The sequence below is a fragment of the Procambarus clarkii genome, chromosome 43 (genome assembly GCF_040958095.1).
Source record: "Procambarus clarkii isolate CNS0578487 chromosome 43, FALCON_Pclarkii_2.0, whole genome shotgun sequence".
Taxonomy (NCBI): domain Eukaryota; kingdom Metazoa; phylum Arthropoda; class Malacostraca; order Decapoda; family Cambaridae; genus Procambarus; species Procambarus clarkii.
Window position 1 is genome coordinate 5,232,278 of NC_091192.1, and position 25,796 is coordinate 5,258,073.

Here is a 25,796-nt window from a genome sequence, read left to right on the forward strand (position 1 = left end):
TTATGAGGAAAGGCTGCGGGAAATGCACCTTACGACACTGGAAGACAGAAGAGTAAGGGGGACATGATCACAACCTACAAAATCCTCAGGGGAATCGACCGGGTAAACAAGGATGAACTATTCAACACTGGTGGGATGCGAACAAGGGGACACAGGTGGAAGCTGAGTACCCAAATGAGCCACAGAGACATTAGAAAGAACTTTTTCAGTGTCAGAGTAGTTAGTAAATGGAATGCACTAGGAAGTGATGTGGTGGAGGCTGACTCCATACACAGTTTCAAATGTAGATATGATAGAGGCCAGTAGGCTCAGGAATCTGTACACCAGTTGATTGACGGTTGAGAGGCGGGACCAAAGAGCCAGAGGTCAACCCCCGCAAGCACAATTAGGTGAGTACACACACACACACACACTGAGTGCCCAAATGACCCACAGAGATATTAGACAGAACTTTTTTAGTGTCAGAGTAGTTGACAAATGGAATGCATTGGGAAGTGATGTGGTGGAGGCTGACTCCATACACAGCTTCAAGTGTAGATATGATAGAGCCCAGTAAGCTCAGGAATCTGTACACCAGTTGATTGACGGTTGAGAGGTGGGACCAATGAGCCAGAGTTCAACCCCCGCAAGCACAACTAGGTGAGTACATGCACACGAGTCTAAAGAGCCTGGTGGCTGAGTGGACATCCCTCGGGGGTGTCTTAAGGTCCCGGGTTCTGTTCCCGGCCGAGGCAGAAACAAATGGAAAGTTTCTTTTACCTGATTAACTGTTCACTTAGCAGTAAATAGGTACCTGAGAGTTAGACAGCTGATGCGGGCTGCATCCTGGGGAGGTGCGTCAAGCTTGAATGGTCTCCAAGCCGACTTGCATCAGAAAGCTCTTGACCCCTGAAGGATTCGAACCCAGTCAGCAGGGGCCTCCATGCCCCTTGAAATGTCCAAACCACTCAGCCACAGACTGTACAAAATTATTGGAAAGTCGTTTGATTTTAACCCCAATACCCGACAGCACTCGTGACTATGGAACACTTACTTCCTCAAATCACTTGAGCATGCTGTGGCCGAGTGACGCTCATGCGTGATGAGGAGAGGGTGATGTTGGGGGGAGAAAGGTGGAGAGGTGAGAGAGAAAGGGGAGAGAGAGGGGGGGGGAGACTGGTAATGAGGCTGGATACAGGGAAGAAGAGGGGAGAACAGCGGAAGGGAAAGGGAAAGGGAAAGAGAGGGAGAAGGGGTATGTTGGGGAGAGGAAGCTAAAAGTGATGAAGGGATATATGGAAAGAGAGGAAGTGATAGGAAGAGGAGGGAGAAAGACCAAGAAATATCTAGTTTATATTTATAAAAAAGAATGTGTCTGTCTGTCCAAAGTAGGAGGTAAGATGCTTGGAGAGAGCCTCATCTAGTTTTTCAACTTCAACAATGTGGGGAGGTGTACTCACCTAATTGTGCTTGCGGGGGTTGAGCTTTGGCTCTTTGGTCTTGCCTCTCATCTGTCAATCAACGCACGCACAGGTGTGTGTGTGTGATTGGCCAGTCGAGGTCGGCCCAACTGCTATGCTTTAAGAAATATTGGCATCTATAGTGATCCTCCGTACGATTTTCATTTAGTCTGAAATAAAATCGGGGATGTGTTTTCCCTCGAGTTTTGATGCTTTCTTCCGCCGTTTACCCGCGCATTTTCCCACCCATCCTCGGGATAAGAGAGTACTTTTTATAACTATGTGGACGATCTTACAAATATCGACATGGTGGACACTGAGAAAGTAGAATTTTGTTCTATTCATTTAACAGGATAAAAAAAAATTGGAAAAATAGTCCTATGCCTAGTATAATATATATATATATATATATATATATATATATATATATATATATATATATATATATATATATATATATATATATATATATATATTGTGACGGTAAAGCGTTGGTGTTCGGCTGTTTCAAAAGCTGGGGGCAGGGCCTCGTCACATCACAAAAAAAAAGAGAAAAGTTTGCCCTTTCGTCTGTGGTAAGGTAATGGGAAGACACACAAAACACAAGTATATAAACAATGAAATTTTAATTACTCTAGAAAACAAGACATGAATAAAGGCAATCTCATAAAATGCAGGACAAGTCAACAAACAAAATAACATGAATAATCACTGGCAAATGAAAAGTTACGCTAAGACAAGTAAGTTACAGTGATAGCAAAATAAAATAATATGGGTACTGGAATACTGGCTTCAAGCTGCCACCTCCCTTAGTACACGAAAGCCAAGGCTTAGTCTACCAGCGAGAGATGTCAACTTCATGGAGCACAAAGATATTCTGACAAGACTGGCGCGCTGCAGCCCAGACGTCGACTTGTGGTGGTGGCGGAGTGCAGGTGCGACGAGACACCAGCCAATCAGCAACAGGCAGGCAGAGGATGAGCAGTTTGTTGGTTACGGGCTGTGGCCAGGTGTTGGGGTGTGCAGGGTACGATTTGCTCTCTGGGCAAAACGTTTGGCGATACTGGTGGACGTATCTTCTATATAGTATCTTGTACTTTGACGTAATGATGTAAGGAAGAGCAGACTCAATCTCTGTTGAAAGAGATTATCGTCACAATATATATATATATATATATATATATATATATATATATATATATATATATATATATATATATATATATATATATATATATATATATATATATATATATATATATATATATATATATATATATATATATTGTGATGGGAAAAGTCGGCGTTCGTGCAGTCTCTAGGCAGATGCCAATCACATAAAATAGTAAAAAAAAAGGAAGAAAATAATCAACTGCAAGTTGTCTTCACAGTGAGGTAAACTGTAGGATAAAGCAGAGGGAAAAACATTTAGAGAGTACTTTACTTTGATAGAAAAATGAAATTAAACTAATTACAAAACAAAATATCCAAGCTTGGCTCTAATAAAAAGTGTGCAAAACAAACAAGATGAACAATCAAATTTACGTTAAGTTAATGTGCAAAATAAAATATGGTGCGGGAATATTGTGAGCCAGGCTTACTAAATCCGTTACCACACCGAGATGTGTTAACAGGTCTATTCAGTTGAGCACCCATGAGTAATCTGAAGTGTAGTGGGCTAGGTAGCCCTATATATACACGATGACGGCCGTGTAGATGGCACTGGTGACTTCGGTAACTATTAACCAGCTCTTAAACTGCTTGTTTTGGGTGGCGTGAGCTCCCAGCTCCCCAGGTGTGAGGTGGGGTGACAGGCAGTGCGGTAGGTAGACTGATGGTATTGTCTAGACGTCTGTAAAGTACTTGTTGTTGTGGTGGCTGCAGTTCTTGAATATATAGACGTGATATGGGTAGAATAGGTGATGATGGAGCAGGCCGAATCTCTGCCTCGAGATTTTATCGTGACAGCTCTCCCCCAAAGCTTGCTCCTATTGCCTATTCGACTGCAGTGGAGTGTAGAATAGTAGGAGTGGACGAGTCCACCTCGTAGACTCGTGTAGGTGCGTCGGCGACGACATTGTCAGTGCCTTTGATGAAATAGATGGTATGGTTGAAGTTCTGCAGGTACAAAGCCCAGTGAAGCAGATGTTGGTTGGTGAACTGGGTCTGCTGCAGAAACTGAAGAGAATGGAGCTTGTGGAAGATGTTGAGGTAGCACTGCAGGACTCTGAAGTATGAATCGAGCCTGCTGAATGGATCGACGAGAATGGTGATCCCAGGGGGATGGTAAGATGGTTCGTCTGATGCAAAGCCCAGCGTAGCAAGCGCTGATTGGAGAACTATGGCTAGCAGTAGGAACCAAAGGAGATTGTGATACATGATGTTCACATGGTGATGCAGGATTCAGTGAAGTTTGGAGAACTGATCAAGATGTAGGGACCGAAGAATGTTGAAGTCCGAGATGAGGTTGAAGTTGTAACCTAGTAGATTGGATGGTACGTTGAGTTGCATGTCGGGCAGGATGTTGAGTGGCTCCCCTCTGATGATTGTAGCTATAGTTCATGATCCCATCTCGTGGCGGTGTGATGGTGTTCCTATCGCCAAGGTGGAAGACTGAAGGTTTTCTAATATCTGGCAGGGCGAGAATGGAGAATGTTCCTTACTAGACAAGGATTTACACCTTTCAAATGCAATGAACGGCAAGTTTGTCTTACAATATTTTAGCTGAGGACTGGTAAAGTTGTCTAGAGGAACACGTTTATTTGGATTTGGTTCGTAGAGAGAAGGATCTTTCCTGGTGTTGGAATAGATCGAGAATTTAGAACCATTGTAGTCAGTCCAAGTACAACGAGAAGGATTAGACAATACCTTGGTGATGTTGGTTGTCTTACTCAGGTCGTTGGAGGAGATGGTATCACACTTTTTCTGACTTTCCTGACGGTGTCCGTACTGCAGGCACTGATTTCCGAAGTGCTTCACAACGTCAGCAGTCGCACTGATCTGGATGGAAACTGCTGTAGAATATCTGATGGTAGAACACGGGATAGTATATAAAGGAATATTACCTGAGCTTGTCTGGGACAGAGGCTCGTCATGGTTGTTGATGGTATGGCTGAACGGCTCAGAAGACACTGGTACCTGCATCATTGATGCCTTTAATAGAGAAGCATTCAGCTTACTTGTCATCTGAGACATGTGACAATTCTTGACAAAGCTTTGATATCTCGAATCATACCTGGCCAGTAGTAGTCCTGTTTCAGGGCCATGTAGGTATTGTAAAATCCGTAGTGTGAGCGAGATCCTCGGACCAGACGCAAGATATCTGATCGTAGGCTGTTGAGAAGTAACAGTTCTTTGATGTTGGCCCGGTCGTCATTCTCCTTCAATTTCCTGGTTCTATAATGCCGGTACAATACTTTGTTTTCTACAAAGAAACCAGGGATAGCGTTAGGTTGGGTCTCAGCCTGTAAGAATAAAGATGTTAATGAGGGATCCTCTCTTTGCAACTTAGGGAACTCCAGCACTGTGAGATTCGGAGGGAGGCTCGGAGGATCTTGAGGAACAGCTGCAGCAGCTGGTTTTGGGCGAGCAGCTGTGGCAAGCTTCGTCACCATAACAGGAGGGAAGACGTTGTCAGAATCTGTTGCTTGGACCTCTTCAACCAATTGCAAAACAGGATTTTCCACTGCCGAGTCACATACCTGGGGATCTTCCTTGATGATTACATTCGCTGGTTGTTGATCTTCTGCCAAGTCGTTACCCAGGAGAAGTTGAACTCCTGACATGGGAAAAGGCTTTTCCCGGATGGTGACTTGGACTTCACCTTGCATAAATGGACAATCCAGGCGGACTCTGGCAAGTGGATTTGGAGTAGTGGCAGTTAGGTCCGTGATAAGGACAGTTTCTCCTGTGTAGGTGACGTTGGGTACAGCTGATTTCAGAAGAATGGACTGTAGAGCAGCTGTGTTCCTCAAGATCTTCACTTTGAACCTTTCCTTCGTATCTCCACGGCTGGCAGAGACTGTTCCGAAGTACAGGTGTATGTTGAAGAGAGAAAGATTAGTGGAAGAAACAAAAATATTCATCACAGGCTTAGGACTCTTATGAATTTTTGGAGGTGATTTGGGCTTATTTTCACTGCTGACCTTATAATGAGGATTGGTACACTTTTCTACAGTGTGCCCATAGTCTTTGTAATAATTGCAATACAACGAGGAGTTCACATTACTGGTACTCACTTTTTCAGGACTAAACCAGGAGGTCTTACTAGATGGTGTGTCGGCTGGTACTCTATGAATAAGACTGTAGGGGTCAGCCAATTGAGCACATCTGGTAAGATCTCTTTCTTCCTTGTCGCCTAGGTAGAGACGTATTGAAGTAGGTACACGCCTGAGGAATTCTTCCACCAGGGTGAGGTTGACGAGATTTGTAAAGGTGGAGAATTGTGCGGCTTCCAGCCACTTCATAAAATATCTCTTTTTGTTATTTGCAAACTCTAGATACGTGGTAGCACTTGCTTTAAGGTAATCCCTGAACTTACGTCTGTAGGTCTCGGTGAAGAGGAGGTAGGCATCGAGCACTGCTTGCTTCAGTACCTTGTAGTCGGTTTCAGACGCTATAGTACTGAGAGTCACTGCAGCTCTACCTGTTAAATGAGACCTGAGAAGCACAGACCACTGATCCTGAGGCCAGCTAAGTTGGGTAGCTAGAGCCTCAAATGACGTAAAAAAGACATCTACTTCTGCCTCAACAAAAGATGGCATTAACTTAATTGGTGGTGAAAGGTTAAAACGTACCGGAAGTTTAGCTTCAGCTTGTTGGCGCCGAGTGTGGTGTGTGGTTTCTAAGTCAAGTTCTTTCTTACGGTTGTCTAGAGCACTGGCGGCTTGCTTCTTATCATGTTCACGTTGTATCTCCTCCTCGCATTCTTTTAACTCTAGCTGTTCCTGTTCCCGCTCACGTTGTAGGGCGACCTGTTCTTTATGGAGCTGAAGAGTAACCCAAAATTCATTTAACTATGAAAGTTACAATCTTAAGGGAAGAGGTACCCTAGAGGTAATCACTTCAAAATCACTACGTAATTAGTGCTGTTATCTATTCCCTAGCCATGGTTAGTTTCATTTAAGGGTATATTAAGATATGGTTAGGTTAGGTGATGTTTTGTTATGTTCGGTTATATTAATACAGAGTATTATTCTCAGACATGTGAAATTATGAAATTCCAAATCTATTTTAGTATCTTCTAGAATTTAATTTACAGAAACGCAAGTTCTTCAAACCGTGTCAAAGAAAACGAGTTAAGCATATACTTTTTATATTTTAAACCAACAATTTAAAATACAATACAGTTATAAATTGAGTATGTTCTCTGTTTAGAACAAAGGTTAACTTGCCAGTTTGCATGTACACTATTATTGGAATCATAATATGCTTTCAGACCATCACAAATGTCTATATAACTATCCAGGTGGTGTGAGAATGAGTTTGGTATCTGGTGGTACAGGCTGTAAAATAGTTACACTGTTGTAATATGTGTTGTAGTATGTGTGTGTCTATAGTCTTTTATAACATAATTGTTTCAAGTGTCCATTTGAAATTAAATAATCTAAATCTCTAAAAAAAAAATCACTTTACATTACATAAATGTATATAAATATTCTGTTGACATAGTTCACATTTAGTCAGATCCGCTTCAGCAGGTGATGCAGACTCCCAGAGATACATGTAGACGAACCTAAGCCTAAAAGTAGTAACGTTCACAAGTCTGTTTACCTTTTTGGATGGCCCCTTTCTCTTTCTGCATAATATTATAATAATTGATGATTAACTAGTAAGACTTTTACTTCGTGTCAGATGTAATAAATTTTTGTTGCAATTCTCGGTATATTGGTGACCCACACACTGCTCAAAGGTAGTCCAAAGTGGTAATCAACTCCCACATGAGGAGCACATACTTCCCGAGGCCAGTATGGCAAGGGATCCATAGGATCTAACTCCATCATAACTTGATTATATCTACGCCTTGCTGCAGCCACCACACACATTATTAAAACAGTTAACACTCAAAGGCATCACTGAAAGTACTCAAGAGTATGGGTAACGATGTGTATCAGTGCTATATCGACGGTTCTGTAGAAGAAGGTGGACGATGTACCTGATGTTCAATATATTTGAACAATCTTCTCTCGTACATACAGCAATGAAGCGCGTCAATGACTGGGCAAGTACAACTCAAACCGAACTTGCAGGCATATACCTTGCCGCTGAATTTTTAAAAGACAAAGGCAGTGGACTTACATACTGTGACTCGCAGAGTGCACTCCTGGCATTGAACGCACATAGTAGTGACACCCAGATAATAGTCAGTGATATTCGAATGAATGTTTTAGCTGCTAAAGAAAACAGATTTGAAATTAAATTCCTATGGATACCATCACATGTTGGCATCTCAAGGCATGACACTGTTGATATGCTTGCAAAGACAGCCTGTAGAAAACCAGTGGTTGAAATTGATATGGGTATTTCATTAGCAGTGACAAAGAGAATACTTAAACAAATATCTAATGGAGATCTCACAGACCTAACAAATTCACAGACCTGAAAGTTGTAGCATTAAATATTATGATAGATATCGTGAGGAGACATTCACATATGGGACTAATAGAACAAGAACCCGGCAATGTGATGTTATAGTGGCCAGAATACACCTGGGATATAGACGTATCTGGCAGCTTTCTCAAAACCCAAATGTCGAGTACACAATGTGTCAACTTTGTGAAAGAGAAAACATGCACTCTCTTGAACATTATATTGTAGAATGTCCCATACTGACTGACTTTCGCCCTCCTGGGCTAAGGTATGCTGAGCTCTGTAATTACTATATGAGTACTGGAACACTTGATGATATATTGGACATGTATTCAAGATTGACCATGTAATATATCAATTATACAATGTATGTATATGATGTAACAATATAACCTGAGCTTGTAAAAGCACCTTAATCACCTTCAATGATTAAGTGCTTAATTGCACACTAATTTCTTTATCAGCTATCTCACCCTGTCAGAGTAAATGAGACAAATGCATGTGTGTGTATATATGATGAATATGTGAGTGTGTATGTATATGTATGGGTATAAAGTATATATGGAAGCTGATCAGAATTACATTTCCACTTTGTAAATGTACATTAATGACACTATGTAAGACACATCGAACACTTTATGTAGGGCATACGTAAATCTGTGTATCTATGTATTTACGTATGTAGGTTAGCTTAGCATTCTAAAAGCACCGAATCACCTTCTGTGGTTGAGTGTTCAATAAACCACTGAACTATATGTTTAACACATCTCTAACCCCTGTCCATGGAGGACAGAAGAAAATGTATATATGCTGGTGAGCATTGTAAATGTGTGGCCACGTCTGTGGTAGAAAATAATAATAATAATAAAAAAAAACACTATGTACCTGACATATATGTACCTATATGTGTTATTATTGACAGTATACACCATTCTCTTGGCTCCCCACACAGCCCACCTAACATATTCAGCCCCGTGCAAGGACAACGTAGATATTTGTCAGCTCTTTTCTTAATAGGTTGCATTCGTAACATTGCTATGATAGTGTAAACACGCGACGTATTAGATGAGAGACTGTGTTGCACAGTGAAGGCGTGTGCAGTGCCCGCGGACAGTGACAGAGTAAACCCACTACTGATATTGGCTTCCAATACCTATTGTCGTCCAGTACGGGTGGTGGGGGGGGGGGGTCTTCCACAAATGTGGCCATGTATTCCCAGTGGTGACCAGCATGTACACTTTTGCCTGTCGTCCGCGGACAGTCAGAGACTAGTCTAAACCATATAGTGCAGTCGCTTATTGAGAATTGAACAGCAGAATGTTAATGTTATGGTTGGTGGCGGTTATGGTGCTGGTGATGATGGTAAGGGAAGTGGTGGTTTTGGTGGTAGTGTTGGAGATGTTAATTGTAGAGGTGATGATAGTACTGCTAATGACAGTCCTGATCACGGCTGAGATGTGCTTTCTACACAGTACGGTGGCTCCAAGGCCACTTGACCCACTAACATACCTACCAACTCTGCTGCACACATGTTCATCAATGGAGACAAAAGCCTGATTGTTATGCCTTATTAATTTATAAAAATTTATGCTTAATACTGACACCTCCCCCCCCCCCCACCTCCTACACGAGTGACTTTACGGAAAATACTGGACTAGGGGAAGAGCAGCCCAGTACCTGACAATGATGTAGGGACCTTGGAAATTTAATACTTGGAATAATTTTTAGAAACTGTTTAATTTACTTACTGAGAATCAGGTGACATCTTTTAATGAAATTGGAATAGCTGACACAGGGACACTCCCAACACAGCATGCAATGAGAATGTAATGACTCAAAAATAATTAAAGGGAAAATTAACTAAACACCAAAATTAATCAAATGAACTTTATTTAAAAAAAAAACATGTAAATATATCCTAACTGTTACAAAATCCTATATCGAAGCAAATGGGTTGGACGATAACCTGTTACATAAACAACAATAGCACATTACCTTATCTCTGCAATACCAACTTAAAGATGTTGATGGCTCTCCTACTGACGTCCATAGAGACTTCCTCAGTTCACTCCCCAGTACACACTGTCCCTAAAAATCCTTGGGTACCCCAAGGTGGTCTCCTGGACCTACCCACTTTTTTTTATTAACATATTAGGTACATCTGCATTAGTGCAGCTACCCTAGACTATATGAAGTGGAGTACAGTGTGTCAAAAAAGCTAACTAGGTGATGCTAAAAAATCCCCATCACACAGGATGGTTAGTCATACAGAGGCATGTGATAAGCGGTCTGCACTGGCAGACTCCGGATGCATTTTGAGGATATCAACACCACAAGACTGAATAAGGTAGCAGTGGTAATACAAGTCCCCATCTCGCAGGATGGTTAGTCATACAGAGCATGTGTTTAATAGCCTGCACTGGCAAATTGTATAAATAAGTGTAATACACTCTATAGTAAATCACTTCTTTTCTTCACCTTAAAAGTACGAAAATGAGTTTCGGAGAACTCCTATTTCAACTAAGCCCTGATGCTAAGAAAATAGTTCGAGGGATAGAAGCCCTAAACCAGAAAATAATAAATACAGAATATGCGGTCATTTTCAATGAAACATATATATATATATATATATATATATATATATATATATATATATATATATATATATATATATATATATATGTCGTACCTAGTAGCCAGAACGCACTTCTCAGCCTACTATGCAAGGCCCGATTTGCCTAATTAGCCAAGTTTTCCTGAATTATTATATTTTCTCTAATTTTTTTCTTATGAAATGATAAAGCTACCCATTTCATTATGTATGAGGTCAATTTGTTTTTTTTTAGTTAAAATTAACGTAGATATATGACCGAACCTAACCAACCCTACCTAACCTAACCTAACCAATCTTTATAGGTTAGGTTTGGTTAGGTAGCCAAAAAAGTTAGGTTAGGTTAGGTTAGGTAGGTTAGGTAGTCGAAAAACAATTAATTCATGAAAACTTGGCTTATTAGGCAAATTGGGCCTTGCATAGTAGGCTGAGAAGTGCGTTCTGGCTACTAGGTACGACATATATATATATATATATATATATATATATATATATATATATATATATATATATATATATATATATATATATATGTCGTACCTAATAGCCAGAACGCACTTCTCAGCCTACTATTCAAAGCCCGATTTGCCTAATAAGCCAAGTTTTCATGAATTAATGTTTTTTCGTCTACCTAACCTACCTAACCTAACCTAACCTAGCTTTTTTTGGCTACCTAACCTAACCTTACCTATAAATATAGGTTAGGTTAGGTTAGGTAGGGTTGGTTAGGTTCGGTCATATATCTACGTTAATTTTAACTCCAATAAAAAAAAATTGACCTCATACATAGAGAAAAGGGTTGCTTTATCATTTCATAAGAAAAAAATTATAGTAAATATATTAATTGAGGAAAACTTGGCTTATTAGGCAAATCGGGCCTTGAATAGTAGGCTGAGAAGTGAGTTCTGGCTACTAGGTACGACATATATATATATATATATATATATATATATATATATATATATATATATATATATATATATATATATATATATATATATATATATATATATATATATATGTCGTACCTAATAGCCAGAACGCACTTCTCAGCCTACTATTCAAGGCCCGATTTGCCTAATAAGCCAAGTTTTCATGAATTAATGTTTTTTCGTCTACCTAACCTACCTAACCTAACCTAACCTAGCTTTTTTTGGCTACCTAACCTAACCTTACCTATAAATATAGGTTAGGTTAGGTTAGGTAGGGTTGGTTAGGTTCGGTCATATATCTACGTTAATTTTAACTCCAATAAAAAAAAATTGACCTCATACATAGAGAAAAGGGTTGCTTTATCATTTCATAAGAAAAAAATTATAGTAAATATATTAATTCATGAAAACTTGGCTTATTAGGCAAATCGGGCCTTGAATAGTAGGCTGAGAAGTGAGTTCTGGCTACTAGGTACGACATATATATATATATATATATATATATATATATATATATATATATATATATATATATATATATATATATATATATATATATATATATATATATATATATATATATGTCGTACCTAGTAGCCAGAACGCACTTCTCAGCCTACTATGCAAGGCCCGATTTGCCTAATAAGCTAAGTTTTTATGAATTAATGTTTTTTCAATTACCTAACCTAACTTTTTCGGCTACCTAACTTATAAAGATAGGTTAGGTTAGGTAGGGTTGGTTAGGTTCGGTCATATATCTACGTTAATTTTAACTCCAATAAAAAAAAATTGACCTCATACATAATGAAATGGGTAGCGTTATCATTTCATAAGAAAAAAATTAGAGAAAATATATTTATTCGGGAAAACTTGGCTTATTAGGCAAATCGGGCCTTGCATAGTAGGCTGAGAAGTGCGTTCTGGCTACTAGGTACGACATTCAGTCTTCTGAAGTTTAGAATAGATTCAGGCATGAAAAGATTCAAGTTAAATTCTTACTTGTTAATGGGACGTTGCCGTGCATCTTTTTTTTTTTTTAAATTATATATACAAGAGTTCTTACATTCTTGTACAGCCACTAGTACGCGTAGCGTTTCGGGCAAGTCCGTAATCCTATGTTCCCTGGAATACGACCCCCTTGAAGAATCGTTTTACAACCAAGTAGCCATTTTATTGTTGAGTTATACAGAGGCTACAGTTAAGGATTTGTGCCCAGTAAATCCTCCCCTGCCAGGATACGAATAAATTGTTAATCCTAACGATTAACAATTTATATGGACATACTAAGGTTATATTATGAAGCACGCAATTGGCCAATTTACACTGTTCAACACTTAAAATAACTTATCCATAAAAATTGAAGCCTAACTGACAAGTTGCCAGATGATATCTTGATGAGATAAGGCTCTATATCTTGATGATAATATAGCAGCTTTGCTATTGAATATGTCCCTAATAGCATTTGCTGTAGGATAGATACTTATAGCAGTTGCTAGGATACGATTAAATGATGGTGGAAGCGTGGTGAGCCCATTACAACATGAACTGGTTCTCACTACTCTTAGATGAGATATTTTGATGGATTTCTAGATAATATTATATATCAGGAACTCTGAGTATCTTAGAGTGATCACTGAGGAATATAATTAGTTTGTGCGTAAATGTCTCCAGCGCCGCACAGTAGTACACTCTTGTAATGTAAACACCGCTCTGTCTCAGGCGCTTGTAGTCAGAGCTGCCAGCCACGTCCTCCTTCTATGAGGTTGACAGGCCATGATATTTTTATGATTTATTTCTCGTCTACACAACTTATTTGAGATGAAGTGGGATTATAAGAATAATATATAGTGGATTTAATAATAATTTATGATACTTAATAGTACAATTGATCCTTAATCATGGATTTGAAAATACATCACTGAAAGCTATAATTTTGTTCCAAGAGTATTTTGATTAAATATGTTCTTCTCCTCTGACCTTGTAGATTTTTGAGAGTTCATGCACAAAGTCACGTAGACACTATGTGACTTTGTGATCTATGATCTATGATAGATCATATTAGTCTTTGTGAAGATGATCTATGGGCTCAATGGTGGATGTCATCATAGTGGCATTGTCATGTAGGATTTAGTTGATGTATGATACAAGAAAATAAATCTGGTGTAATTTTGATGTAGGATATAATAGATATATGATATAGAAATAGTACTTTTTTTGGTGATAATATTGATATAGTAGGTGGAATGCCCCACACTCACCGCTCTTGTGAGTATGATGCCGTGATAGAAGAAGTTGTCACCTGCCTGCAGGTTCTGCCCCCTGACAGTGATGTGCAGCTCCTGGTAGGGTGTTCTGGGCTGCGGGATAGTACATGACCTTAGTCGTTTTGGTGCTGATGATGATACCGAAGTTGTCGTAGGCTTGTGTCATGACATGAGTCGACATAGCCTAGGCTACCTCCAGGTGAGTTGTTCCTGGGCGTTTCCTACATAAGTGAGGATAAATTCGAATTCGATATAGGATAAATGGGTAGATAAATGTGATAAATAATGTAAAGCAAATAAATATGAGAGATCAGGAGTAAATAGAAAATACGGTGTGGAGGAAGAATCGAAAAGTGATTTGCTTCCTACTGTTGATGTGAAAATTTCCAGGAAGACTAGTGGGCCAGGAAGTTCGAAATGAAATAGAGAGAGAGTCTGGGCCAGCATAGGAGACTGTGACGTTACGCCAACGGAACGCCCATGGCCACGATAACCGTCACTTCACTTCCAGAGATTCGATAGCGGCCGGACACTGGAAGCTTTACCCGTTTCCATAGAACTTTCCAGCACTCGCAGATGGCTCGATCCAAGATTACGTCAAGGATGAGACGACGAGGAAAATGGTGTATTAGCAGCTGTTCTTGCTAAATATCGGAATTCGGTGGGATGATGAAGAAAAATGTGCTGAGGGTGTGTCACATCGCAGCGACCGGCTGATTGACCCACCGAGGCAGTCGCACGTCATCAAAAGGACGACGTTCATCGTTTGTCGCACCTTGATAGGAGAAGCAGGAACTGGTGAATATTGAAAGTCTCTGTAAAGGAGGCCACACCAAGGAACACAGAAGAGGGTGAATGAAGACATCCAGGAGCCAGATTGAAGCGGCTCAGCCACTGACAAGTGTGTGAAAATACCTCCGAACCATAAACAGGGACTTGGGATACACACTGTGGAGGTACACCTTCATGGACCGAAAGGTAAGGGGCCTGTTGTGGAAAGACAAACTTTTGTGTACACTTCAGCAGGGAGTGCATCTGATCCTGGCGCTTTTCAATAGGAAAGCTGCTCGATGCCCTTCCTGACTCTTTCTGTGGGAGGTTCATCAAGGTCCTGGTTGATCTCCACTTGTGGTAGGCGAGCAATGGCCTCATCGTTGATTGAGGCAGGGCAGTTAAGGACCTGATGAAAGGCATCATTCTTCCTTTGTGATGGCGGATAATTCTGGTGTGCACGGAACAGGTGACCATTTTTTTTTTACAGCAATACCTGTATCTCCTCATCGTTTGCGTCGAACCAGTCCTGGTTTTTGCGGGTTGCTGGTCCGAGGTGCTCCAGGGCTTTAAACACATAGTGTCATGGCTTCATGTAACAAGTTATTAAACCCAAAGAATATTTAACTTTTCCTGTCCTGGATATGATGTGTTCCTTTACACCCTTGTTACTCCATGATGGGAAGCTGAAATTGTGAGAAAACCAGTAGTAGCCGTGAGGAGGATTCGAACCTATGCATTGGGTACTCCAAGGCTCGCTCTAGACCAGAAAGTAATGTTTTCTTTGTGTAACTAAAAGTATGTGTTTATTGATCTCTGGTGTTTGTTGGCCTCTGGTGAGTTTGTTGGCCTCGGGTGAGTTTGTTGGCCTCGGGTGAGTTTGTTGGACTCGGGTGAGTTTGTTGGCCTCGGGTGAGTTTGAAGGAAGCTGGTGTGGGTGATACCTGAGTTAGGAGTACCTGTTTTGACCTGCTAGTCAAACGTATTTGTGGGAATTTTGTCCAATGTGTATGGGGATTTTGTCCAGTAAGTATAATGTTGATGTGGATTTTGTCCAATGTACATGGTGGTGATGGGGGACTTTTTCCTGTATGTATCGTATTGATGGGGATTTTGCCCCTGTTATGTATGGTGCTGATGGAGGATTTTTTTCAGTGTACGTGGTGTTGGTGTGGAGTTTGCCCAGTGTGTAAGGTGTTAGTGGAGAGTTTCTCCTCTATATATGGTGTTAGTGGGTATTTCTCTCAATGTTGGTAATTGTGGTGGGGGCAGTGGGGATAGTGTTGGAGATAGTGATGGTGGATTTAGATGAGTTGATAGTAATGGTTGGGATGTTAGTGGTAGTGATGGTAGTGGTGAGTGTAGGCCTGGTGGTAGTGGTGGTGATGGAAGTGGTGAGTGTAGGCCTAGTGGTGGTGATGGTAGTGGTGAGTGTAGGCCTAGTGGTGGTGATGGTAGTGGTGAGTGTAGGCCTGGTGGTAGTGGTGGTGATGGTAGTGGTGAGTGTAGGCCTGGTGGTAGTGGTGGTGATGGAAGTGGTGAGTGTAGGCCTAGTGGTGGTGATGGTAGTGGTGAGTGTAGGCCTAGTGGTGGTGATGGTAGTGGTGAGTGTAGGCCTAGTGGTGGTGATGGTAGTGGTGAGTGTAGGCCTGGTGGTAGTGGTGGGGATGGTAGCAGTGATACTACTGAACTGAATGGTACTAGGAATGGTGACACCAGTGGTAGTGGTAACAATGATGGTGACTACAGTGGTGATCTTACCTGACTTTATCTGATATTGATCAGATCTGGCCTGATCTGACCTGACCTGATGTGACGTGTTCTGACCTTGCTCAAAAATCACAAAACTGACTTTGACTGTATTCTTGTCTCTCTTGATCAACTACTACAAAAATCATCAGCTTACCTTGACCAGTTAGAGGTGGAGAGTAATTACTGAACCCCCCCCCCCCCCCTCCCTTCCGACCAATTAGGGTTCTTCCTGGGAGGGATTCGGCTAACAGGCCATTAGAGTGTCGTAACAACCGCTCGGGGAATAGTTGTTTATTGCCTGTTAGTGTTGCCTTTATATATATCTTTGTTAACACTTTCTTCGACGAGTTTAACTATTTTACAATATAATTATTATGTTTTAATGTTGAATTTTGTATTCTTTTTTATAAATTTACATTATTTTTCATTGTCACTACCGTCATAGTGACAGTATTGGGCAGCGTCGCTCATCCTGTGAATGGACATACCGCCATAGTAACAGTATTGGGCAGCGCCACTCATCCTGTGAGTGGACACACCGCCATAGCAGCATGTACAACACTCCCAAATAGGAAGAAAATCCGCTGGGTTGTTCATCATGTCACATGTAGCCAGACACAGCTGGGACTTGCTTAACTGTCTTAAGTGTACAACTCCTTAAACAAGAAGATAAATATTCATGAACCCTTAAAAGCTTACCCTATCTTGCGAGTGTAAAATGGGGAAATCTTTTATGAACAGTATCAGTATTTGACAAATAGTGTTTTCCTAACTCAAAACAATGTGGGTGCATTATTCTACAAACATTTCTAATGTCTCTCAGGTGTTCACATTCACGTTGATAGTGGTCAACACGGTGACCGTCGCTCTCATCACAGATCCTGCAACTTCGCTGATCAACTGTTGTTTCCATTCCATATCTCCATGGATATTTGTATCTAAGACGGATTCTCGGTATTGCTGATTTTCTCCCGCGTCTTCCTCCTCTTCGTCCATAATGATTGGGATTGCCAGCTGCAACCATGTTGTACCGTCATACAGATTCACTGGTTTGTGCTTCTATCCTCCTTTCCTCAGTTATCTTGTCACGGTGATGTTGCCTGACAATACCTCTAATTTGTAGTAGAGTCGGGGGTATGAAGTATTCAATAGGGTCTCCTTCAGCGCCTTCAGCAGCCAGCACATCTGCTCGTTCATTCCCACATATTCCAACATGGGAGGGGATCCACAGAAACTTGATGACTCTTCCCTGATTGGTAAGTACTCTCACAGCTCTCTTAATTTCAGCGACTATTGCAAGATTTTCTGCTCGATTTTTACTTTGGCTTTGCAGTGCTGCTTTTGAATCAGTGCAAATCACTGCACCATTAGTGTTCCATTCAAGAAACCTTAATGCCATAACAATGGTAGTTAGCTCTGCTTGCGTTGAAGAGGCATAGTACTCAATTCGCGTTATTTCTTCATTTCTGCATTGGAAAGCATTATCCTTAATTACCGTATGTACTGCACCAGCCCTACCATTGACAGGATTAGATGACCCGTCAGTGTAGATTTGATCTAGTTCATCTCCGGCTTCTTTATAAATTTCTTCTAGATACTTGTGCCTCATTTCATTTGGTATCATGCTGGATTTTTTCGTTGCCATTTCATTGATGATAATCCTGCATGAGTCATCCTCCCAGGGAGGTAACCTCTCTACAGGCATGAGCTCACGGGATTGCTCAAGGAGGTGAAGTTCTTCAAGGTAGCAGACTGATCTGTGATGCCATTTTTCGCTTCTCCTGTTTCACCTGAAAGTAGCACAGAACTCAGTTTTTTCTTAGCAATATCATTGTAATGGGGATCTCTGGCTATCCTAATTGCAAGCTTAGCATTCAGTTCCTTAATTCTGCTTTTAACACTGGGGAGGGACAACTCCTCTTGTAGATTAGACGTTTTGGCAGTTCTTGGAACTCCAAGAATGATTGTCATGGCTTCATTTTGAATGTTTTCGAGCCTTTTCATATCTCTTTGGGAGTAGGTGCACAAAACTGGTGCGGCATAGTCTATGACGGAGCCCACATAGGCTGTGTACATCATTTTAAGCACGGCAATAGAGGCTCCATGCCCATTCCAGGTCATAGCTTTCAGTGCCCTGAGTCGATTTTTGCATGTTCCTATGAGTTGGTTGAGCTCCTCTTTCTTCCCCTTTTTAGAGCCGACAGTGACGCCAAGGTACCGATAGTGTTACACCATTAATTTGTAGTTCTTCATTTTCTTCCCTCTTGTGATGAGAGTATGCTTTTGTCTTGTTTGTGGAGAGAGTGAAACCGAGCTCAATACATTTCCTTCCGAGGAGTTCAATGAACTGTTTAATTTTTCCAAAGATGGGAGCTTGTATTAGAACATCATATGTATATCCCACTTGTTGTGCTCCCTCCGGGAAACCAATATTTGCAATGGCGTTTATAAATACATTGAATAGTGTGGGGCTTAAGACTCCTCCTTGGGGGGTACCGAGTTCCATATTCATTGTTCTTGCGACTGCTCCATTGAAGCAGACCTTAGCTTTCCTCCCTGAGAGGTAGTCTTCAATCCATTTCATGAGTCTCCCCTTGACACCCATGCATGCAAGCTCGTCCAGGATCACAATCCCCTGTGCTTTGTCGAAGGCTCCTTTGATGTCAACAAATGCAGAGTACTTACCTGTGTCATTAGCCAAGTAATTAACTATACAATTTGCTGTGCTCCGTGTTTTAGCAAATCCATTAACCCCCTCCCCTAGCCTGCCTATTTTGTGCAATAGTCGGTTTCGGATGATTCTTTCAAGCATCTTGCAAGTGCATGACATAAGACTGATAGGTCTGTAATTGCCAGGGTCATTGGATTTCGGTATGGTGACAGCCGCAGGCCGGGCTCTGCCCCCCTTAGCTATCTGAATTTTTGCCTACACTTGTCTTGCAGATGTTTCTCATCCAATAGAGCTAGTGAACTCAAGCCATTGTCTTTCCCGCTCTTTAATCTTCTCTTCCCTGGCTACTTGACACACAGTTTTAAACAGTTCCTGATTACTGTCAGTGGGATGTCTCTGGTATTCTCTACTCATGTCTCTTATATTTGTGTTAAGCATCTTTATGTAATCATTCCCATACGATTTAATTTTCTTCCTCTGAGGGGTTACTTCGCCCAGTCGTACGGTGCGGAACTCTGAGACAGCTCTCAATTTGGTGATTAAGGTCATCAACAAATGTATCAATGTCATTTGGGATTTGGTATTCCGTGAACTAGTCACTCATCCTGTTTATAAAGTGCGGCCTCATATCTGGTCCGAGTGATAACCTTTTTCTTTAATTTGACTCTTTCTTTCTCTTGCACATGTCGACAGTGGTAATTAGTGCCCAGTGGTCACTACAAAAACTGTGCACAATGTGTTTACAGTTTATGTACACACATTATGTACACAGTCTCTGAGGTGAGTTGGCTGTTCATCACCCAGGACCCTGAAGTTTTCACTTCACCTGACAAAGAGTGACAGTTTCCGTCCATTGACATTGGGCTGATGACAGTTGGCACCAAAGTGTGGGTGTCTGGCATTAAAGTCACCGACCAGCAGGGTAGGTTCTTCATTAACAAATTCAGGCAGTGTGTCAAGGTTAAGTTTACTCTGTGGCACATATAGGGTGATTATATGTAGGGCATTATTGTTTAAGTAAAGGGTTACCCTCAGCGATTCATACTCATCCCCCATGTGCAGGTCATCAATAATCAGTGCGGGAATGTTATTTACAAAAATAATGAGACCCCGTTTTCTTACCTCAGAGGGCAGGGAGTACTTGCGATAACCGCCCTACCAGCGTCTCCTGTAGCACTATGACGTCAGTTTGGTGTTCACGAACGTACTGTATGATGTCATTAATTCTATTGCGGACTCTGTTGCAGTTCCGTTGTAGTATAGTGAGATGTTCCTGAATGTGATTATCCATCTTGAGATTGTTTGTCTTCAGACGCGCTATGTGCACTGTTATGTTCACTTGTATTCACCTAGTTGTGCTTGAGGGGGTTGAGCTCTGCTCTTTCGACTCGCCTCTCAACTATCAATCAACTGTTACTAGTTTTTTTTACCACACCACACCACACACACACACACACACACCCCAGGAAGCAGCCCGTGACAGCTGACTAACTCCCAGGTACCTGTTTTACTGCTAGGTAACAGGGGCATCCGGGTAAAAGAAACTCTGCCCATTGTTTCTCGCCGGCGATGGGAATCGAACCCGGGACCACAGGATCACACGTCCAGCGTGCTGTCCAGTCAGCCACCGGCCCCTGTGTTATGTATTAATGCGCACCGGTGTCATGGTATCATCGTGTCTGCTGGAATGTTTTGATGTTATAGTATCATTGTATATGCTGTCATTTACCGGGACAGCACTTGCTGTGTCACCTTGCTCCAGGCTCTGGCGTGCTGGACCTGATGATGTCTGCTTCCGCTGGATATCGAGAATTTGTTCCTGGGAATTCTTGATCTGGCTAATGGCGGTCTCAAGTTCCGTTTGTTTACGTATCATCTATATAACGAGTGGATGTTTCCGTATCACTAGATCATGTACGGCTGTGATACGAGTCATGGTGGGGTCCTCCTGGGCGACAGGTGGGGGGGCTGGATTGTGGGGTAGAGTGGGTGCCTGGTGCGCGTGGATGGGGAGGTCGGGTTCAGAGGAAGGGGGGGGGAGCCTTTTGGAGGTTAGGGAGTGGGATATGATTTGGTGGGTTTCCCGGTGGGGGAAGAGGTGGGTAGGCCTCAGGGATGGGGGGGGGTGGGGGCTGGGGTCTGCCCTGCTCAAGCCCCAGGACGAGACGTGAGCGGGGTGATGGAGCCCGGGTCACGGTTCCGGGCCCCTCCAGTCACCAGATCGCCTGTGACCTGAGGGGTCGTTCTTGTTGGGCCACGCTATGCAGGCCTCAAGGTGCAGTGCCGGCTCCAGGCATGGTGGGGTTGCCTGCAGTTGACACATTTAGGTGGCACTGGGACCTAATCCCTAATCATCTGCAGAAATCAGCAGTATAGTGAGCCGATTTTTTTTTTTTTTTTTTGCAGGGATATTCCTCTGCGGGCCCTAAGCCTCTGGGTTTCCCCCTAAGTGTTGCTTGTTTCTGTTTTACTTGGATGGAGTATGAGTATTTATGACTCGTATGGTCGCTTCAGTAAGATTTTGCCATATGTGTTTAACAACTGCTCTGTTGAATCGAAGTTTAAATCTTAATGGGTTTGTAACTGTGCACTGTGTTAGTTAATGCTCCAGTGGTCTGTCCGGCATTTCTCCACAGTGCTGACATTTCCTTTCATCTTCCGGAACCTATAAACCTATTTCCCATGCACATGGGTATCCAAGCCTGATGCAATGTAAGTGTACTTCTGTTGCTCTACTGCTCCCTTTCATCAAACTAAGTGGTTCATGGTTGGTTGAATTCTTGTACCAACCCCGCAGAGCCTGATGTTGCAACTGCTGTGTTGTGGTCAATGTACATATTTTGCATTGCTCTGTTTCTAATTACTTTCTTAATCTGTGATAGACTCTGTGGTATGTAAATGTCTACATTTCTTCTCTTAGTTGCAAGTTTTGCAGCTTCGTCTGCAATGTCATTTCTTATTATTCCCACATGACTTGGCACCCTGTTGATAAGTACCCATCGGCCTTGTCGTTTGAGTGTTTGCATTAATGATATGACATTTGTGTTCAGATGTATGTTATCACATATGTGTTCTAGTTGCAAGGTTTCAATGGCGGTTCTCGAATCTGTATGTATAATAACATGTTGTCAGTGTTCAGCAAGAGCATGTTGTAACACCGCTCTAAATGTAACACCACTATAATGTGCCACCATTGTATACTAAACAAATGATGTACACACTACTACTTATCCTGAGTAACACTTCCTATCAGTTGCACTTGGTAACACTGTTATTGAACACAGTAATATGAGCTGACATATGATGGTTACACCGGAACCAAAAGGTACACTGCGAAACAAGGAAATGCTACACAGGATTAAATATGCTGCTGTTACGGACCCGAATCCAGCGTCCGAGCCCGGAGCAGTGACGACCACGCCATCTGTGGGTCAGCTCCCGAAACCCCCTCCAAATGGACGCCGCCACCTAGTGAGGACGAGATATACTGGCCACAAGGGCTAGTTTCCAGTCCTGATCAGCTCATAACACAGCCGCTGCTGACCTCTGGTGAGGTGGTGCTCAAACAGCAACGCCATCTATGGAGTGGATAGGTGGGCGTTTGGGTCTGAGCCGGTAAGTGACGTGCCCTAGAGTGTCCCTAGTACTGATGACGTGTCTGATTACAGAGTCGACCTGGGACTGCTGTAATGGAAGTTGGATGAGTCTACCCAAGGCAGCCGTCTTGTCTCCAAGTGTTTGCTGCAGCAGCTGTGAGTCACCCCCCGGATGAACACTGTGGTGTTACCCTGCCTGTGACGTGGCAGTTGAAGGATTGTAGTACCCGGGACTGACTGGTGGAGACGCTTAACCACTGGGGTGTTGTGGCGAGGAGAGTGGTCTGTGGGATCACACGAGGCTCCTGACTAGGGTTCGCGACCTTAGTATCGATCGTGGAGTGGCCTAACCAGCGTCGCTGATTGGAACCTGCCAGCTACCAGCTGGACTTGTGGTTGATGGCCTCCACGACGGTGCCCCCAGTGGAACTGTGATTTGGCTGGCCTGTGGCCAGGGTAGACTCGAGAGAATCGAAAGATTCGTCGGGAGGCCACAAGATCACCAAGAGCTTAGCATCGTGAGCACCGTGAACGTCCAGAGTTTTCAGAAGAAGACTACGTTATACATTATAGTGTTTATTCCTCCCACTTGTAATAATCTTTATATTATTTATGGTGACGGTGTTAATTATATTATTAAGTTTTTGCCTTTATTTCCCTTCCCCTTTAATTTTACTTGCGTTATGGATCACATCCTTTGAAAGCCACTACTAGCTTGGGGCCGGATACCCTACCTCTAACAACATCTGAGAAAGAACCCGGTTGCGACCCGAGAGGGCCGTAACAGCTGCAACCATCTGCCTTTGACCATTGAGACTATATCAAGCAACGAGGCAAGAAACATTGCTCGACTTGGAGAGTACTTTCTATGACTGTCATTAATTATGGGATGGTTGTCAGCCACTATATCCAAAAGGCTAAGAGGATTCAACAATTGACACAGATGGAAAATTTAACATGAGTTTATTGAGAACAAAGTTATGCTAATCACCAATTATAAATCCTATTCTAACTCTGGCCAAAAGTTAAGAAATTTGGACATGGAACAAAACCTCAGAGATCACACACATTACCTTAAGACCTCTGTCTCTCCCTGGCTGTGAGGTGTTCTTCACAGACCCGCTCTCGATCCCAGTGTCCTGCACTCTGTCCCTAAGTCTCTACAGGACCTCTATATACAACCCCCACAGGGGGGAGGGGGGAGATCTGCTGTTGTTACCTACACCAAGAATGTAAGAAGTCAGCCACACGTGCACAAACACTTAAAAATATTTAAATTAAGCTTGTTTGACATTCACCATACACTCTTCAAGAGAGGAGTTATTAATTACGTGTGTGACTGACCTCTGACCTGGCCAAAAGGGGGAGATCCATAGATGTTTACACATAAGAATCTGGATTCTAATTCCCTTGCAATGTTTGATAAGAGTATCATGAAATATTACATACTTGAAACTATGCTGACTAAGACTAACCCAGGAAATTTTTTAATCAACATACAAGATAATCCAGAGGTCATCTGGGCTGACCTCTTGGAGAAGGCTTCCCTGAGTGTGAACTCTAATGGGGGGGGGGTCATGCATGTTACAATGTTCCAAAGCCTTTTGAATGGCTAGCATCTCTGTTTGTAAAGTCGAACACCCATTTGAGAGTCTCCAACTATTAACAGAGTTTCCTGCCCTTAACTGCAGCTCCAGTTTCTTGTTCCTGCTGGTCTACTGATCCATCTGTGAAATAAGTGAAGCTGTCGGATGCCAAGTTTACTTCTATATGCATCTGTGCAATATTTCGTCGCAGATGAAGATTTGTGTGGTTCTTTTTTCCTTCAAGAACCATAATCTTAAAGTCTGCTGGCGGAGATTCCCAAGGGGATTGCATAACAAAGTCTGCATGTATTTCATCGACACCCTTCTCAGTGATTGTTTGTTATATCGAATGTATTGATGGTGTTTATCGCACAATGGGTCCACCTGTTGCTATTGGAGGCTCTTCTGTCCAGAGTTAGTGCTCCAGTGATTATATCTTTAAGTGAACTAATTCTAGGTCTAGTCAATATTTTGGTCAGCATGCATGCAGCATTCCCTTTTACGCTTATTTCAATTGACGTTAGCTTGGTTTCTAGTCTTAGGTTCAGTATTTTAGTCCATCTGGGAAGTGAGCCGGTGTCTGCAGATGATAATGATTAATCATCTGCAGATGACTAGATGACTAGATGACTTGTTGTACCTGGCCCAGATGATCTGCGGGTGATCTTCAATATTCGTCATATCAGCATGGATACCATAGTCCTTAATAATAGCTTTGGTCCATCTAGGCTGTGATCTTGCATGCAGCAGATTAAACCTCATACCTCCGTACTCTTGTTCCATCTCTGTGTAGAACCTCACGGCTGTTTCTACGCACACCCGCATAACAACATTGCTTCCTGCAATCTTACTTTCAATGCGGTGTTTTTTGTTGGTGTGGGCGGCCTTCATGATCCATTTAAACTTGTCTTGTGGTCTCATGTCTGATGCAGAAAAGATTAGGGTTTGCCACTGACCACTCTCGTCTTGTTGTTGTCCTTGGTGTCGCTGCTGCTGCTGATGGTGTTATTGTAAGTCATCCACACGCTTCATCTTTGCCTTCTCCCGTCTCTTACCCGTTTTGCATCTGAATTAATGGTATTCCGCTTCCTCTTCTGATGCGGTATCACTCCCATTATCACTGCTGTTAGGCCCTGGGTCTAGGATGGTAGCCCCACCCACGCTGGAGGGGCCCGGGCGGCTAGACTGAGGGGGTTCTTGCTAGCTTTGCTGGCCTCTTGCTGTTGTTGTCTCCTCAGACTTCTCGTTACGATCCATCTATTTGCTGCGGCTCATTTCATACGTGTTCTTGGGAGGAATATCTTCAACACTGCACTCTACCCTGCACACACACACACATACACATATAGACACCTGCAAGGCACTATGGTTACAGTTCTCACACGTGGTGTAGGGGGTTTATGCAGTAGAGGGTGTCCTGGTGGTCTCCTTTGTAAACACAACAGTCGCACACACAAACCTCTTCCTTGGGTAGGGAGGGCACAAGGACTATTTTACACACGAGTGGTGCCTGTGGCAGCCAGGTAGTAGCTGGTGACCCCTGCTCCACACACAGCTCCCCTCAGTGATCGTGAATCTTGCCACAT

General features: G+C 42.3%; 1 protein-coding gene across 1 annotated transcript in view; it reads left to right on the forward strand.

The window, feature by feature from the left end:
* LOC123756003 (uncharacterized) overlaps window positions 1-25,796 on the forward strand; it is a 490,424-nt gene that overhangs the window by 262,684 nt on the left and 201,944 nt on the right. The window lies entirely within an intron of this gene.